The 17824-nt window shown below is 44.6% G+C and overlaps 1 protein-coding gene across 8 annotated transcripts in view; it reads right to left on the reverse strand.

Annotated features, from left to right (window-relative positions):
• The window catches only part of RARA (retinoic acid receptor alpha), a 246853-nt gene that overhangs the window by 53264 nt on the left and 175765 nt on the right, over window positions 1-17824 (reverse strand). The window lies entirely within an intron of this gene.

The raw sequence follows: 17824 nt of genomic DNA on the forward strand, positions 1-17824 counted from the left end.
ACCAGTGGTGGCTGCTCCATAAGGGGACCCCCCTATACATGCGTCCGGCCCCCTAATCTACATGCAGGGCACCGGACGCATGGATTCCAATGGGGGTTTATTATTTTAAGCACATGATTAGGCTCTAATAGGCTTTAAATAAGGAAGGGCACTGCTCCCGAGCACACTCACTTGTGTGACAATAGCAAATGAATATTTGCTATTGTCTTCCTCATTCTCCTGGCCAATCAGGAAGCCCCTATTGGCCAAGGAGTCTTAGGACTTAGGATGGTGTTAATTTGTGCCGCCCCTACCCCCTCAAATTTTGAGCACCAGCTGCCACTGTACACAACTATACTCTATAAAACACTATAATATAGAATAAACTAGAGGTCGACCGATATGGGTTTTTCCCTGGCCGATGCCAAAGCCGATATTTAGAAATTGCGGTGGCCGATGGCCGATATATGATGCCGATTTTTTAGGCCGATTTTTTTTTTTTTTCCCTTCATCTCATAAAATCTAACAGTTAGACCCCTTTCACACTGGGGCGTTTTTCAGGCGCTTTTGGGCTAAAAACAGCGCCTGTAAAATGGCTCCCCTGCAGTCTATGTGAAAGCTCGAGTGCTTTCACACTGAGGCGATGTGCTGGCAGGATGTTAAAAAAAAAGTCCTGCGAGCGGCATCTTTGGAGCGGTGTATACCGCTCCTCCACCACCCCTGCCCATTGAAATGAATGCGCACCGCTGCCGAAGCGCCTGCAAAGCGTTTCGGCAGCAGCACTTCAGGGGCGCATTTAACCCCTTCTTCGGCCGCTAGCTGGGTTATAAGCGCCCCGCTAGCAGCCGAATAGCGCCGCTAAAATGACGGTAAAGTGCCGCTAAAATTAACAGCATTTTACCGTCAACGCATGCCCGCTCCAGTGTGAAAGCAGCCTTAAGTAATAAGTGATACAGAAAATTTTTTATATTTAAACATTTATTAAACAAAACAAACCTCCAATCAGTTCACTTGTATGTAGAATTTAGATTAAAAAAAAATAACTATATCTTAAATATTAAATACACAAAAACAGGTAATCAAAACTTTTGGACGAAAAAAAATGGGCTAACTTTACTGCTTTTTTTTTTTTTTTTTAATTTCATTAGTGTATTTTTTTTTTTTAAATTGCGTTTGAAAGACCGCTGCGCAAATACCGTGTGACATAAAATATTGCAACAACCGCTATTTTATTCCCTAGGGTCTCTGCTAAAAAAATATATATAATGTTTGGGGGTTCTAAGTGATTTTATAGCAGAAAATACAGGATTTTTACTAGTAAGCAACAAGTGTCAGAAAAGATTTAGGCCTCTTTCTCACGGGGCGGATCAGTGATGATCCGCCCCGTGAACATCCGCTGGCTCAGCGGGGATCGCGCCGCCGATCCCCGCTGAGCAGGAAGATGACAGGTGCATCGCTGCACACTGTGCAGCGATGGACCTGTCAGAGCGCCGCTCTCCCCTATGGGGGGATCGGATGACGACGGACCGTAGTGTCCGTCGTCACCCGATCCGATAACGGATGGAAAAGTAGGTTTTTCCTCCGTTACACTTTTCGGATCGGAGCGGGGTCGGATGTCAGCGGACATGTCACCGCTGACATCCGACGCTCCATAGGGATGAATGTATGTCCGTTTTTCATCCGAAAACGGAAGGATGAAAAACGGACATACGGATCGTCCATGTGAAAGAGGCCTAAGTCTTTAAATGGTGAAACTGAAAACTTCTCCACGGAGTTCAGTCTATTGATAAAAGAACCTGAAAGAGATGCAAATGTATCTTCTTATCAGACTTGGCTGCCCAGGGAGGAGAGAAGAAAACTTCAGACAACTTGCAATTGACTTCAATTACAGAAGTCATTTGCAAGTCCCGCTGAATCGGCTTTTTTTATCAGCACAATCGGCCGATGCCGATTAAGTAAAAAAAGCCAAATATCGGCCGATATATCCGTCGACCTCTAGAATAAACTGCAAAATAAACATCATAACAATAGCCAAAAGGAAATAAACCAATAAAGCAAACTCAAAAACAAAACAATACAAAAACTGTATTTTGCTAACAATGTGGGTGGAGGAATCTTTGTATTCTGACAGCCACTGCTCCTGCGGTTGTCAAAATACCCGAACAGTGACTGAATCTGATTGGCTGCAGTCATTGTTCCACCAAGAATTTTCCACCCAGCTCCTTCGATTTTCAATGATGCTGCCGCAGGATCGCCCGCAGCTCAGATTTCAGCCGACTGCAAAAATTTAAGCTGGTACAAGTTCTCTAATGCGACCTAAAACCTACACAAAGATCACATGGTCTCCAACGACCCGCAGAAATGTTGAGGATCTGTTTTCATAGAGATAGATTCTGTCTGGTAGTAAGATAAAAGGATCAGCAAGGCACATCTATTGTGCAGCACTACTAAAGGAGGAAGCAGAGCCTGAATATATAATTAGCACTATGCTCCAGTGTACATACAGTATATAATAATAGCAAAAGGATATAAAGCTTTCAAAACATTTACAAACATTGAAGAATTTGGTTTAATGTGCTGCGTAACTTGTCGGCACTATATAAATCAATAATAATAATAATAATAATAATATAAAATAGTACTTTCCAACTAAAAAAAAAAAAAAAAAAAAATCTGAGCACTGCTAGAACTCTTTTACCCAGTCCTCCAGCAACCCGTTTTTCCATCTTCCTTCCTCAAGAAACTGTTTTAGTCTGAGTCACTTTAAACCCGAGAACAAAAATTGATAGGATTGTGGCTCACCGGTCTTTAGATGGATGGCTGCAGTTTTCTTTTTTTCACCTTTTTTTTCCCTTTATTTTAACCTGGTAATCCTGCCAATAAATCACTTCCTGTTCGAAGGTGACAAATGTGCTGAGCAGTATTGTCACCTTAGGACAGGGAGTGTGTTAGGACTACATAACAGCTCCCTCTCCTCTCCACAACAGGGGAATGTGTTTTGTAGCCCATTGAGATAGCAGGGAGCAATGTTCACCGATAACAGACCAGTGGCAGAGAGTACTGGAAGTTATCAGCCCCCAAGATTTCTAGCTGGAAGAACAGCTATTTCTTTGCACTTGTCCATCAGATGTAATAAAATGTGTTCAATGGTAAAGCTAAAGCGGTAGTAAAGTCCCATTGGACACTTCTACCTACAGGTAAGCTTATAATAAAGCTTACCTGTATGTACAAGGACTATTTCCTAAACAGGCACCATTTAGGAGATATTCAGTGTCTCAGCCAGTGATGCCACCACCGGATGCACTCTGAAGGAATGGCGCACCCATGCTTTTCCTTCAGAGCCCTGCGCTGTAAACAGTGACTCTGCACGCATGATGTCACCGGGGCTTGGTCATTTAAAGGACAAGAGCCTGTGTACCCGGAAGGAAGACCGAGTGAAGATGGAAGCCCTGTCAGCGGTGACAGCACGCCACTGGAGGGCTTTGATGAGTCTTTCATAATGTGCTACTATGCATGCTTTTTGTTTTTTGTTTTTTTTTAGTTAACTTTCGCTTTAATAGATGAAAGGCGAGCAAGAAAGAGAAGTTTATTGTTCGGGGTTTTTTTCATGTATGTATTAAACATTGTGGTTTAAGGATATCTAAACCAGCATCATTACATCACTCTTATTTCTGCAAAGCACTTGGCTCAATTTACTAAGCTAAAATGCACGTGTTATCTGCTATAACGATCATTATTTTCAGCTCCCACTGCTGAATGGAATAACGGTTATAAATTAGTGAAAGCCCAGCTCTGGAAAATCTGAAAAGTCTCCCTTTCAGTGCACCTGCACTGCAAAGGTTAACCACTGATTTACCTGCTTGGCCGACCGTAGCACTTCGATGTACGGTGGCAAGGCGGGTCTGTTGCGCCAGATCACGTACTAGGTGTGCGATTCGGGACTTCCAGGTAGGGGGCACATGCGCCACCCAAGACCCAGCTGTGCTGCGATTATACACAGCAGATACCGATCAGCGGGTGCCAGGGAATGGATGACTGCCGGCACCCACCAATCATCATGAAGATACACAGGACAGAGCCCTGCCTAACCCCAAAGAAGGGGTTAAAAACGCCCATGTTGGGCGCTTCCGAATCACTGCCGATTCAATATAATGGGCAGATCATTTTGGGAGTGCTGTACACAGTGCTCCCAAACCGCCCCAAAGATGCTGCTTGCAGGACTTTTCCTAACGTCCCACAAGCGCACCGCCCCAGTGTGAAAAGTCACACTGAAATGAATAGGAGCCGGTTTTCAGGCGCTTTATAGGTGCTATTTCTAGCGCTAAAACGCCTGAAAACCGCTTCAGTGTGAAAGGGGTCTTAGTAAAAACAGCACACATAGTACACCAAAACACTTCGATTGCCCTGGCTGTTTAACCCCTTCCCAGCCAGTGTCATTAGTACAGTGACCATGTATATTTTTAGCACTGATCACTGTATTGGTGTCACTGGTCCCCAAAAAGAGTCCGTTCGTGTCTGATTGTCTGCCGCAATATCGCAATCCCACCATTACTAGTAAAAAAAAAAAAATTCCAGTATATACACACACCATAGTTTGTAGATGCTATAACTTTTGTGCAAACCAATCAATATACACTTATTGGGATTTTTTTTTACCAAAAATATGTAGCAGAATACATATTCGCCTAAATGTATGAAGATATTAGATTTTTTAAATTTTTTTATTGGATGTGTTTAATAGCAGAAAGTAAAAAATAACGTTTTTTTCTAAATTGTCGGTCTTTGTTTATAGCACAAACAAAAAAACAAAAAAAAACGCAGGAGGTGATCAAATACCACCAAAAGACAGCTCTATTTGTGGCAAAAGAAAAAGGACATTAAATTTCATTTATGTACAGCAGTGCATGACCACGCAATTGTCAGGGAAAGTAATTCAGTGCCATATAGCAAAAAATGGCCTGGTCACGAATGGGGGTAAATCTTCCGGAGGGCAAGTGGTTATTCAAGGAAAGAAAATGCTTTTTTACTTGCCCACTTTTCCTCTACCTCGGCTGATGACACGCCCCCATGCTCTGGAAATGGACTGTCCCCTCAGCGTCATTACACCCAAAGCAGGGTCCCTGCATTAGACTTGATGACACCAGGGTGGGCTTTAAGCCTATTGTGACTATTTTACACGAAGTCCATCGTCATTAAGATTGTAAGCAGATGTCCTCACTCATCATGTAGGTATAGGTTTCTGAAAAGGGAAGTGCCTATGTTGTCCCTAGCTACCAGTAACCATCACCTAACCATCAGAATTGGAACCCTTGTCACTAAGTTAGGTGCATTTCTGTGTCAGATGTCAAAGATGAAGAATGTATGAACAGTTTTGGCAGATACCAGACACCTAGAGATGATACTTCTTCATTCAGAGGGGTATGCAAGGTCAGAACTTTGTCATGTGGGCAAGTCCCAAATTCTGTTGGGGTCAGAATGAAAAGCAGATGGAGGGAGAGGAGCAAAGACAAAGTGAGTATTGTTATGTTATGTAGCAGGAATGGTGGGGGTATAAAAGGGAAAGGCTGCAGACTTTAACATACGGCAAGGACAACTCCATCGCACAACCAATAACAAAATGCCAAAGGAATTCTCCAGGGCTCATCAGAGGAGATTTACGTGGTGGGAACTATACTAACAGATGGATCTGGTGACAGGAGAATTATGGCAATGGTCAAGGCCAACTGTGACACTGCTATGTGACCTCTGACCTGGAAGCATTGAGGCGTGACTGTTTAGCAGCAGTCACCTCCCCAACTGCATTCAACAGTCTCAGGCAAATGACGTGTCACAAATAGAATGTGGAAGACTTTGTCTTGCTAAAGCATGGTCACAGAATCATCTATGAAGCAATAGAGAAAGGATTGCCAAGGAATGCAGAAGATCACTGATCAGATACAGTAGAGGAGGCTTTCTTAACAAGGGTTCCTCCAGATCTTCCCAGGGGTTCCTTAAGTAGTGAGCACTGGAAAAATGATGTCCCACCTACATAACCACCGGTATAAGGGGTCAGCTACCACTGACATCCAATGATGTGGGGGGTCACTCTACAGGGCCTTTTTTCCACCGGTTGTAAAGGGCCCTTTCTTCACTGGCCACCAATGGAAAGGGCCCTTTCTTCACTGGCCACCAATGGAAAGGGCCCTTTCTTCACTGGCCACCAATGGAAAGGGCCCTTTCTTCACTGGCCACCAATGGAAAGGGCCCTTTCTTCACTGGCCACCAACGGAAAGGGCCCTTTCTTCACTGGCCACCAACGGAAAGGGCCCTTTCTTCACTGGCCACCAACGGAAAGGGCCCTTTCTTCACTGGCCACCAACGGAAAGGGCCCTTTCTTCACTGGCCACCAACGGAAAGGGCCCTTTCTTCACTGGCCACCAACGGAAAGGGCCCTTTCTTCACTGGCCACCAACGGAAAGGGCCCTTTCTTCACTGGCCACCAACGGAAAGGGCCCTTTCTTCACTGGCCACCAACGGAAAGGGCCCTTTCTTCACTGGCCACCAACGGAAAGGGCCCTTTCTTCACTGGCCACCAACGGAAAGGGCCCTTTCTTCACTGGCCACCAACGGAAAGGGCCCTTTCTTCACTGGCCACCAACGGAAAGGGCCCTTTCTTCACTGGCCACCAACGGAAAGGGCCCTTTCTTCACTGGCCACCAACGGAAAGGGCCCTTTCTTCACTGGCCACCAACGGAAAGGGCCCTTTCTTCACTGGCCACCAACGGAAAGGGCCCTTTCTTCACTGGCCTTCAATGTAAAGGGGCTTTTCTTCAATGGCCACCAACAAAAAGGGCCTTTTCTCCACTGGCCTTCAATGTAAAGGGGCTTTTCTCCACAGATAACCAATGTAAAGGGGCTTTTCTCCACAGGGCACCAACCAATGTAAAGGAGATTTTCTCCACTGGTCACTCATGTAAAGGGCCTTTTTCTCCACTGGCCTTCAATGTAAAGGGGCTTTTCTCCACTGGTCACTCATGTAAAGGGGCTTTTCTTCAATGGCCACCAACAAAAAGGGCCTTTTCTCCACTGGTCACTCATGTAAAGGGGCTTTTCTCCACTGGTCACCAATGTAAAGGTGCTTTTCTCCACTGGTCACCAATGTAAAGGTGCTTTTCTCCACTGGTCACCAATGTAAAGGGGCAGATACAAGACTAGCCAACCTGTACAATAAGATAGAGCAATGATCACCAGTCTTAAAATCTGTAAGTTGTTCCATACAGATCTGGAAAAATACAGAGGTAAGACATGGAGATTCAAGTGGGAACACACGGCTGTTGTATTTAAACAATATTTGTTTGCCCAAATGTCAGCTTTAAAATGATGCCGTCTAAACTCTATGGGGTTGATACTTAAGTTACTAAAACTTAAGAGTGCAAAATCTGGTGCATCTGTGTATGGTAGCCAATCAGCTTCTTCAATTAAGCTTTAAAAAAAAAAAAAAAACCTGGAAGCTGATTGCTTTCTTTTCCGAGCTGAACCAGGATTTTGCACTCTCATATTAGTAAACCAACCCCTATGTTCTTTGTGTATAAGAACATCTATATATACACATAGTCATACCTATTTACCGAGACAGGAGCTGCTAAACACCTCCCATCACATTTTATTCAATGACTAAATCAGGAATGTGCATGTCCCCCCACCCCACACTATTCCCTTTGCATCTTATGAATGTCCTCAAGTTACTGCAGACTGAATGTCAACTGATTCAGAGTCGCTACCTAATCACTCAGAGCTGGCTCTGAAAAGAAACCACAATAACGGCTTCTCCTTATTACATTTGATAGCTGGTATTATGAGCTGAGAGCTCCATCAGGTGTGAAATCTACTGGATCAGCATATCGATAGATACACAGCCACATTACACTAAGCAGGAAACATCTAGTCACGATCACGCGCTGCTGTGCCTAGATACTCTGTATCTTTATAGAAGAGCGCGGAAAAGCTGAGTCCCTGCACAAGTCCTTATCTATTTTCAGATGACCAGCAATCATTTTGCAGTATCCAAAATTCAGCAAACCGCAATCTCCATCTGTAAAGATAGATAGCAGGGATCAATATCTGGCACGCCATGCTCCTGTTCAGCGTTATGATCTTCTTCATCCACAAAAACATTTAAGTAAGTTTCCCACAATCAAATTACCTTAAATGGCAAACATCTCAATGTGCATTCCGTGCAGTTTCTGGAGAATTTAAAGAGACCTTGTCCAGCAATCTCCTGCAATAGAAGCACTGACCATATTCACCTCTTTGGTGGCCAGTTTCTCCTACCTTTCTTTTGTTGTAGTGTGTAGCCCTGAAAAGCCTCTCCTTGGAGTGCTGGATGCCTGCACCCCCACCACATAATTGTTTCTCTGACTCCCTACGTCACCGCAGAACTCAGTGACATGGGGTCAGAGGAAGGCACTACCATGCAGCAGGGGACACAGGCCTCCAAAAAGTGTTGAATGCCAAATAGGCTTTATGAGCCTGCAACACTAGAACAGAGAAGTTATAACAAATCAGCCACCAGAGTATATGCTGCCATGTATTGCAAGGGATTGTTGGGTTTAAACTTTTAGAGCAGCCTTTTAAAGTGTTTTCAAGGCAGAGGAACCCTTGAAATACCTTTCTGGTCTCATGGAACCTCTGCTAAAAATTACTATATCTATAACTCACGATACATTAATGTGAAGATAAGTGGGAAGACTTCTACTTACACATGTGGTCACTAAGAATTTAGCCGGCCATAGATGGTTCAAATCTTGGCCAGTTCAGCAAGGACAGGCCGAGATTCGAACCACATATGGGCAGGCTGAATGTACCCAAGTTGATCGATCAATCACCTTGGGTATAACCAGCCTGTCAAATTTTACATGCAATTATTGCTAGTGGCTATTATAGCCCGGCTTCCCCTGTCGGGAAAATACATTGGCTCCGCAGGAGGAATTCCCCCATCAACACTGACTGTGCTGATGGGGGATTTCAGATATTTTCTTTCCTGCGACCATAGCTGACTTAACCCCTTTACAGATAGCTAAAAAGATTAATGGTGTCAGTAGGAACTGATTTGAAAGGCAGAAATTGCTCATTGTTCAAGCAACCTCTAGAGAAACCCTAGGTTTTGATGAAATACTGATTGGGAAACCCTGATTTAGAGACCAGACAGGATCTTTTTAAAGCCCAACGCAAGCCAGATCAGGAAAGTTGAAGATAGATACACAATTTGGGTACCCTCAGACACATCTTCTTGCCTTTGCTTTACTAAACACCAATGTCAGCACTTCAGGTGGCAGCTAAATGGGGGCGATCATACAAGGTTTTGTAGTAACCTGACTAGTCTTCGCCCAAAGAGCCTAAACTGTCTCTGAGAGCCCGGTAAACAAAATGGTTAAGATCCAGCTGGATCAGAAAATGAAGAGAAAAGGAGAATCCCGAGGGCACAAGGAGACCTAGGCTGGAGAGCAGGTTGGGGTAGAAGGAGATGGGTCGCGTATTTGTACAGCACCAGGTGTCAAGGACCGGGGCACATGTATATAGGTCCCCCAAGGTTCCCAAATCTGGTCAAACAGCTTACTTTGGTAATTATTAATACTTGTGTACTTTTCATGAACCATAATCCAAGAAATGTTGTGTTTCAATCGTCTAAAGGATACTGAGGGTGTCTTCCATGCTCCTGCTATACTGCTAACTTTTAATGCAAGGACACTTGCCTGTCCAGGGATTCCACTGTTCTCACCCGAGCCGATTCTTCGAAACAGCTTTGGGTGCATATGTAGTAATGCACGGCTTCATCTGTAGTAAGGGAAACAGGAAGTGAAGCCTTGCGGCTTCACAGCCTGTTTCCTACTGGTCATGCACAAGTCGTGCTGCCCCTTGTGAATGGTCCCGCAGTCTTGTGGGATTCGTGATGTGTCCCAGAAGACTGCGGGGGAAGGGGCAAACTTCCGGCTCAGTTTGCCGTGGCGATCTGAGCTGGAAGTGGGAACGGGTACCTGTCAAAACCAGGTACCTGCTCCCCCCCCAAAAAGTGCCAAATGTGGCAGTGGAAGCGGGGAGGCTACAAACAAGCAGAGCTTCACCTTTTGGGTGGAGCACAGCTATAAGGTACAAGGATTTTGTTGCTTATGAACATTTGTTATTGTTCACTCTTGAGCTCATATGCCCCAATTACAGATGGGCTCAGGCGTGTTCGGATCTTAGTCCCAACCCACCTGTCTGATCCCGCCAGGAAGCCGACACTGCACACCGCTAATCACAGGCAATGGGACATTTCCCAAATTTTGCAGCTGCGGACCGGTAAATGTGTCAATGCCTATGATTAGCGGTGTCAGCTTCCTGGCATGATCAGGAAGGTGGGTTGGAACTAGGATCCCAAACACGCTTGAGCCCATCTCTAGACCCTATTATTATCAAGAGCAATTCTCTGGTGCTGGGCTGCCCCAACACAAACACGTATTAGTATGAGAAAGAACAAAGATTATATTTACTGAGCAGCATATCACTACCAAAGTAAACTTGCCTACAGTCTAGAACTGGACATCTCTATATATAGAATTCAAACTCTCGCTTATGTCATTGTCAATGAATGTGTGATGACTAATTCTGGGCCCACAAAGAAACACAGGTAACCGCAGAAAGAGTTTGTGACAGCAAGGGATAGAAACGGAAGCTGTGGCAATGAAGGAAAAAAGGCCACCATGTATGCAGGCCTCACGCCTACCTGGATGGGCCTGGAAACCAGCACAGTCCCCTGTACCAGTAAAACACGTATACTGATAACATCCAATCATAATCAAGCTAGCTGGGCTAAATAACCAACCCAAATATATTCAAGTATATGGAATTAGGAAAGCGAAAATCCCACTAAATAGCAGCATTGGCTACTGGAAGGCCATTGCTAGGGACAGGTCAGGGATATCACTTTTCTCATTAGAGGTGCTGTTTTTCTCAGTTCATCTGCTCAGCATAGACAAGGATGTACCTTCTATTTGGTAAACTGATGAAAACCAGCAAGAGAAAGTGCGCTGCATTTAAAAACGAGCACTTGTTCTACACCTTAGGCTAGCCAAAGACCGCAGGTCCAGAATACACACAACAGGGTCACATAATACACAAATCATGCTTGCTAATGTAGGAACTGAGCCTGAACTCCTGGCACAAAAACAGTCACTTTAAATACATTTCTCAAGAACCACAAAGGACTTAAAAAAGTGGCAAAGTAGCAGGAACCTAATCGCTGTGCTGTACATAGACTTTGCAGACAGCAGATCTGTGGGAGGAGCTCAGCTGAGTTATGGGAGGCCTACCCACTACAGGCTGCCTGTAGAAAACTACAGGAGGGGGTGGAGACCAGACCACTCACCCTGCACAAGGAGAGAGAGCAGCAATGTAGGTCTTTATTACAGGAAGTTAGTGCACAAAGGCAAAGTTTCTCAGTGGATTACTAGACAGATCTGAAAGAACACAATGCACACTGATTACAGTAAGAAAACACATGCCCCTTGTATTCAGGCAATATTTGCTTATTCCAGAGTTCAGCTAATGTACGTAAACTAAAACTCTATTTTTTCAGTATGTTTAGCATCATAACTTACTGTACAGTTTATTTACGCAAATCCCTTTTTTGTGAATCTGCTGCAAAGTTTTTTTTACCTTGAGACACTGCCGGGAACAGAACTTGCTGTAGAGTGACATCGCTAAACCCCTGCCTCACAATTAGCAGCAGCGTTGTAAGACTGCCATGTGAGCAGAATGCTTATACTCATCCGATCCTTCGTTCCACTGGAAAGCGGTGCTCCCCCACGGTCCAGCAGTGGACTGTGCCTGGCCTATTAGGCCTGCTCTGGACTTGATGACATCAGGAACAGTCCACAATTCAAGATCACTTGGGCGAGGGGGTGCCAGACCAATCTTGCGCTAGGAGGATTAGGTGAGTAAATCTCCCCTAAACAAAAACAAGCACTTAACCCACGCAGTGTGGACATAGCACCACTGCATGGGAAAACATATTTTTTGCCCTGAGTTGAGCCTTATATACAGTGAGTATTACGTACTTCTAATTTTTTTATTTTTTTATTTCTGAGCTAAAACAGATATTAATAAATGGAACGTTAACAAAAAAATAAAAATAAATTCCAGCTCTACAGATTGATTTTTCTAGTGATGTTAGTCTAGGAAAGATGTTTTCTGTTAACTACTCTTAATCGGATTGCAGATATTGGAGGGCAGCCTGCTGTGCAGGCACAACTTTCAATTTGGTTGACTGATTGGGAAACAATAAAATAAAAAAAACAGACATTCTACTAGAATATTCAGTTTCGCTATGTCCTCCTAACAAAGCAATGTTGAGGGCGTCTTTCTGACGCATGTTGTAGACCAGAGGTCTCCAAACTGCAGCCCTTTGCTTGCTTTTATCTGGCCCTTGGGGCACTGTTTCATCCACGGATACCAACAATGGGACATCATTCCCCCCACTGACATCAATGATAGGGCACAATTTCTCCCAATGACACCAACAATGGGGCCCCCAATGACATTGATGATGGGACACAATTCCTCCCAGTGACACCAATGATGGGGCACAATTCCTCCCAGTGACACCAACAATGGGGCACAATTCCTCCCAGTGACACCAACAATGGGGCACAATTCCTCCCAGTGACACCAACAATGGGGCACAATTCCTCCCAGTGACACCAACAATGGGGCACAATTCCTCCCAGTGACACCAACAATGGGGAATGATTTCCCCCCCCCAATGACGTCAGGACCTTTTCTACTCCCAATGGCCACAGTCCAGCCCCCCTAAAGTCGGAAGGATAGTAAACTGGCCCTTTGTTTATAAAGTAACCAAAAAAAAAAATTCCAGCTCTACAGATTGATTTTTCTAGTGATGTTAGTCTAGGAAAGAGGTTTTCTGTTAACTACTCCTAATCGTATTGCAGATATTGGAGGGCAGCCTGCTGTGCAGGCACAACATTTCATTTGGTTGACGGATTGGGAAAAAATAAAATAAAAACAGATATTCTACTAGAATATTCAGCTTGGCTATGTCCTCCTAACAAAGCAATGTTGAAGGCGTCTTTCTGAAGCATGTTGTAAACCAGAGGTCTCCAAACTGCAGCCCTTTTCTTGCTTTTATCTGGCCCTTGGGGCACGGTTTCATCCACCGAGACCTTTTCTGCTCCCAATGGCCACAGTCCAGCCCCCCTAAAGTCTGAAGGACAGTAAACTGGCCCTTTGTTTATAAAGTCTGGAGACCCCCTGTTGTAGACCATGCATGAACCAGTTAGTTTTTGTAAGCTTAGGCAATAGTCTTCTAATGGCTATAATTAACTTTAGAAAAATGGACTGCTGTTGGTGCCAGTCTATAACCTCCATTAGCAGTTCAGAGATGAATCCATAAAAGATCTCGCGATACAAAGATGACACATTTCATCCCACAGCAAAAAAAATATTGAGGGATGTTTGCACACTTCGATTCAACGTATACAAATTCCAGTACGGCAAACACAGCCTTGGCAGCGCAGTTTCAACTTGCGTTCAATGAACTTCCAGAAGTGTCAGACAAGTAGAAGAGACAGGCCTTTCCTGCTATCTAATCAATAGCAGAAAGCACATGGTGGGAGAGCAAGGCTGTGTGACCTTTGTGTCTGACTTGCAGCTGCCTCCGCCAATCGCCTATAAAGCGCACAGTGGATGTGACTAGGTCAGGTACCTGGGTGAACTCTGATTACCGCCTCAGGGAACGGTTACGGCTGGTTGAGGAAGTGAGGGCTGGGTGTACAGCAAGGATCACAGCGGGGAAAATGATTTTATTAATTAGGGGAGTAAGCTGCCTCTGGAATCCACACAACTGATCTGTGACGTAACAGGCTTCTTTATTTAGACTGCACCCAATCCTACAAGAAGAGCTGTTGAATCAATATCAGTGGGAAATGAGAGCTAGTCGCAGGCCTTGCATTTATTTTCATTTATAATCATTAATTTCATGCTTAACACATACAGATTAGACAAAAACAACCTTTGTGGGCAACCTCCTAAAGTTGAACATTAGTCAGAAAAGAAGTCCCGATAGATCACTTCAGGCAGGCCCCTTTTGCAGGTATAGCTATGTAAAAAAATAAGTGCATATATTGTTTAAAATCCAGTAATAATACTCGGTCTCACCCTGCTCTGCAAATGCTCAGTTGATCTCTATTTTTAGGTACTGTGCCAAATTTGTAGAAGCCAATCTGCTAACAGCCTAAAGATTTACTGCTGTTCAGGGGCTCTGGGCTTCAGCAAAATGACAGCTTTTGGCAAGGAGAAACAGGAGCAATGCTGGAGGCAATTTACAGCACACGCTAATTTTGAAAGCATAATTATTAATGTGGAATGTATGTTCCTTGTTAAAGAACATTAGTTATTATGGGTAAAGTTCCACTATAAAGAGGCACTGTTACCTTGCCTCAATTCAGGATAGTGTCAACATCTGTGTACAGGGCCCGCCCTGCTGCAATTACACTGAAGTCTAGCACACATGGGCCGAATGCCAGGCAGCATTGGCCGGTGTCTTGCCGAGAAAGTTCCCCCCGTGGATAAGGACCCCCCTGTACTGCGCAGGTGCAGCGCTTGCGCAGTACGAACTACTAGGAGCCGCCGAAGATAGCCGAAGCAGAAAATCTTCAATCAGCTGTACACGGCGCCTGTGCCCTAGGTCCTGGTTCAAGTCCCACCATCCAAGTGGACCCAGAGGGAGAATAAAAAAGTGCCGAGCAAAGCAAGGCCGTGCCCCAAGCGTGGCGAGCAAAGCGTGGCGAGCAAAGCATGGCGAGCAAAGCGAGCCCGCGAGGGGCCCTCTTACAGGCGCCGTGTACAGCTGATTTCCAACTATTCGGCTTCGGCTATTTCCGCCGGCTCCTACTGCGCAGGCACAGCGCCTGCGCAGTAGAGGGGGGTCCTTATCCGCTGAGGGGAACTTCCTCGGCAGAACACCGGTGCAATAGAAACCAGCCGACATCTGGCCCGCGTGTACTGCAGCCAGTCCGACAGAAGCCTGCCAGCTTCTGCCGATGGGGCATGACCTAAAATGGTCTGCCGACCGGCTGAGAACGCTGACCGGAGTATTCTGGCAGGGGGGACCTCCCCCTGTCTGTACAGCAATCTCCCCTGCTGTTCTATTGTGTTCTAACATCACATGGTTAGTACAGCCAGGGCTGTCAGGGTTTTTGTTTAGCCCCACTGGGTTGAAAAAAAAAAAAAATAAGAAAAACCTAAACCTACTAGTGTGTACTAAGCTTAGCCCTTGCCAGCAAATCCTCAATGCTCAATAAACAAACATCCCACTGGTGGCTGGTGTCAGATGTTAGGGAAACAGTATTGTCACTCCTTCCATCATGTGACCAGCGACTGGCTAGTCACATGACCTGAGCAATGTCACATGGGAAGAAGTCAAATGCTCTCCAATATCCAGAAGCAACAGATAATTTCACTGACAGTGGAAAAAATGTAAGGGGAGCACTGGTAAGCCAAGTATCAGGGTGTCAACGGGGCCCTTTACACACAAATTTTGCCCAGACCAAGCAGAGTGAAATTGTACATTTACAGAGAACCTATAGTGGGTTTGGGTCCATTAAAATTTTTAATGTTTCTCAACTTTTTTTTTTTTTAAATACGTTTTTATTTTACAAGTGAACATTTAATGCAGGACATAGGATTCCCAAAACACTATGGGTTAGCTAAAAAGAACCCTTTAAAAGGAGAAGTATAACTAAAGCATTTTTGGCTGTACTTCTACAAATGATCACAGGAGTGCATTATGGCTGACGTCCCAGGGCTGGCCCAGGTTCTGAAAAGATCCCAACCAGATCGTCGGGATCCACCCAGATCCCTGGACCGGCAGCTGGCTCAGCATCTTAGCATGCTGCTGAGAGCCTGAGCCAGCCACTCCTGCCCCTCCACAGCCCAGTGCTCCAGTGAGTGCTGGAGGGGCACAATAGAGAGATGGTGACTGACCGTACCAGCTCTCTGCAGGTAGAAGATCAAATACTGAGCAATCAGTGGTCTCCGATTGCTCAGTTCTTGGTCTTAGAGCCGGAATCGGACTAATGCTGACTTCATCTAGGTGAGTATAATTTTTTTTAATGAATCTCAAATCATTTTTTTAAGGAATAGATTGCCTTTTACTGAAACATCCAACTGAGTTATCTGAAGGGTCAGTCTCTACAATGAATCAATGATTTCACCATGAATTACTGATCTCTGAACACAACTGTATTTTTGCCACATATTGCAGGTGGAGAAAATCATGAAAACACACTTAAAATCTCCACCTGCTAGCTTTATAAAAGACTACAAAACAACTACATTGTCACATATTATGTAGCCCCCCAGCCCCCTGCCGGTCTTGTACTCAGTTGACCCAGACCCTTCAAAATATACTGTAGGCAACTAGACCATACGGCAACTTGTCATAATCTACTGGGCTGGGCCCATCCGGGGCAAGAACATGTCTCGACACAGAAGATTGACAAGCCGCTATGTGGTCCAGTCAGGGCTATCTGGCAGGATAAAGGATAGTGGGGTACAAGACTGGCAGTGGGGCTGGGGCGATGGGGCTGCAACACAAGTATAACTGCAATAAAAGTGCATTAAATATTCCGATTATTATTCCTTGAGAAAGATTTCGATTTGGGCCCTCATTTTGCTTCAAGATGAGCAGAACTGAGAATCAGAGCTGAGACACCCTCTGGTAATCCATTATAATGGGCTGCCCTGTCAACTGGTTGACCTCATGGTGAAAACACCAAATGTATTCCAGATACTGAATGTGCATAACATAACTGAAAGAGTCCTATAGCTCTTCACAATCTCATATTAGCATAAAAAAAAAAAATCTACTCATGGAACATAAATATATTCAAAAGTCTTACACGGTTACATCCATTGGGTTAACAATATGTACATTGAACATTTTTAGTCATACACCACCTTCTTCGGTCTACGCATTTTGCAAAATAAATCCGCGTTCAAGACCAGGGCGTATCTCACTTCCACGCTACACAATAACTCAATGCTGTATCCCAGGGCCGCTAATAAGGCAGTACAACCAGTCCTGTTGTACTAGAACCGGGCCCCATCAGCTAAAAAGGGGGCCCCAGGGCAGCTTTATTCTTCATGTTTGCCTAAATGAATAAATGGATTTTACTACATCCCACCCTCACTCCTACTTGCTTACCAGGGCTTAAATTATGTTTCCCTAAGCTCCATCAGGTAACAGAAGGGCCCAGAAAATGGGAACAGAGAGACTTTTTTTTTTTTTTTTCCCCCATTTTCGGGGTGTAGGTGGATAAAGTCAGTGCTGCTCTTCTGCTGTACCCCTGGAGGGGTTGTTAGGGTGTAGGCGAGGTTGGGGGCCCCCCCATCAGGATGGCTGTATGGGGCCATTCTGTACACTGTTTACATTTTGCTGTAACAGTGTCTGTGAGACCACCACAAAATAAAATGAAGCCTTCCCTGTGTGGATAAAGGCAATGCCGTATTTTATCCTGGTCTCCATAGCAGCGCAAACAGGGTTCGAGTCACAAAAAGCACCTTTTATGAACCATTACCATGCTGCATAACCACATGTATGCACACGCTTGAAATTCGCTCTCCTTAAAAATACAATTTTAGAAAATTGAAGGTTACATAAGATATTTACTCTGCAGAGCAGCAGATGTTGTGGCTCTCTTTTAGCTGTACAGAAGATTCAATAAATAACACAGCAGAAATAAAGAGTCTAGACGTAAACCAAGCATTATTAATACTGAAAGCATACAATGTCTTTTCATTCACGTCATAT

Source organism: Aquarana catesbeiana, linkage group LG12, assembly GCF_042186555.1.
Source record: "Aquarana catesbeiana isolate 2022-GZ linkage group LG12, ASM4218655v1, whole genome shotgun sequence".
NCBI lineage: Eukaryota > Metazoa > Chordata > Amphibia > Anura > Ranidae > Aquarana > Aquarana catesbeiana.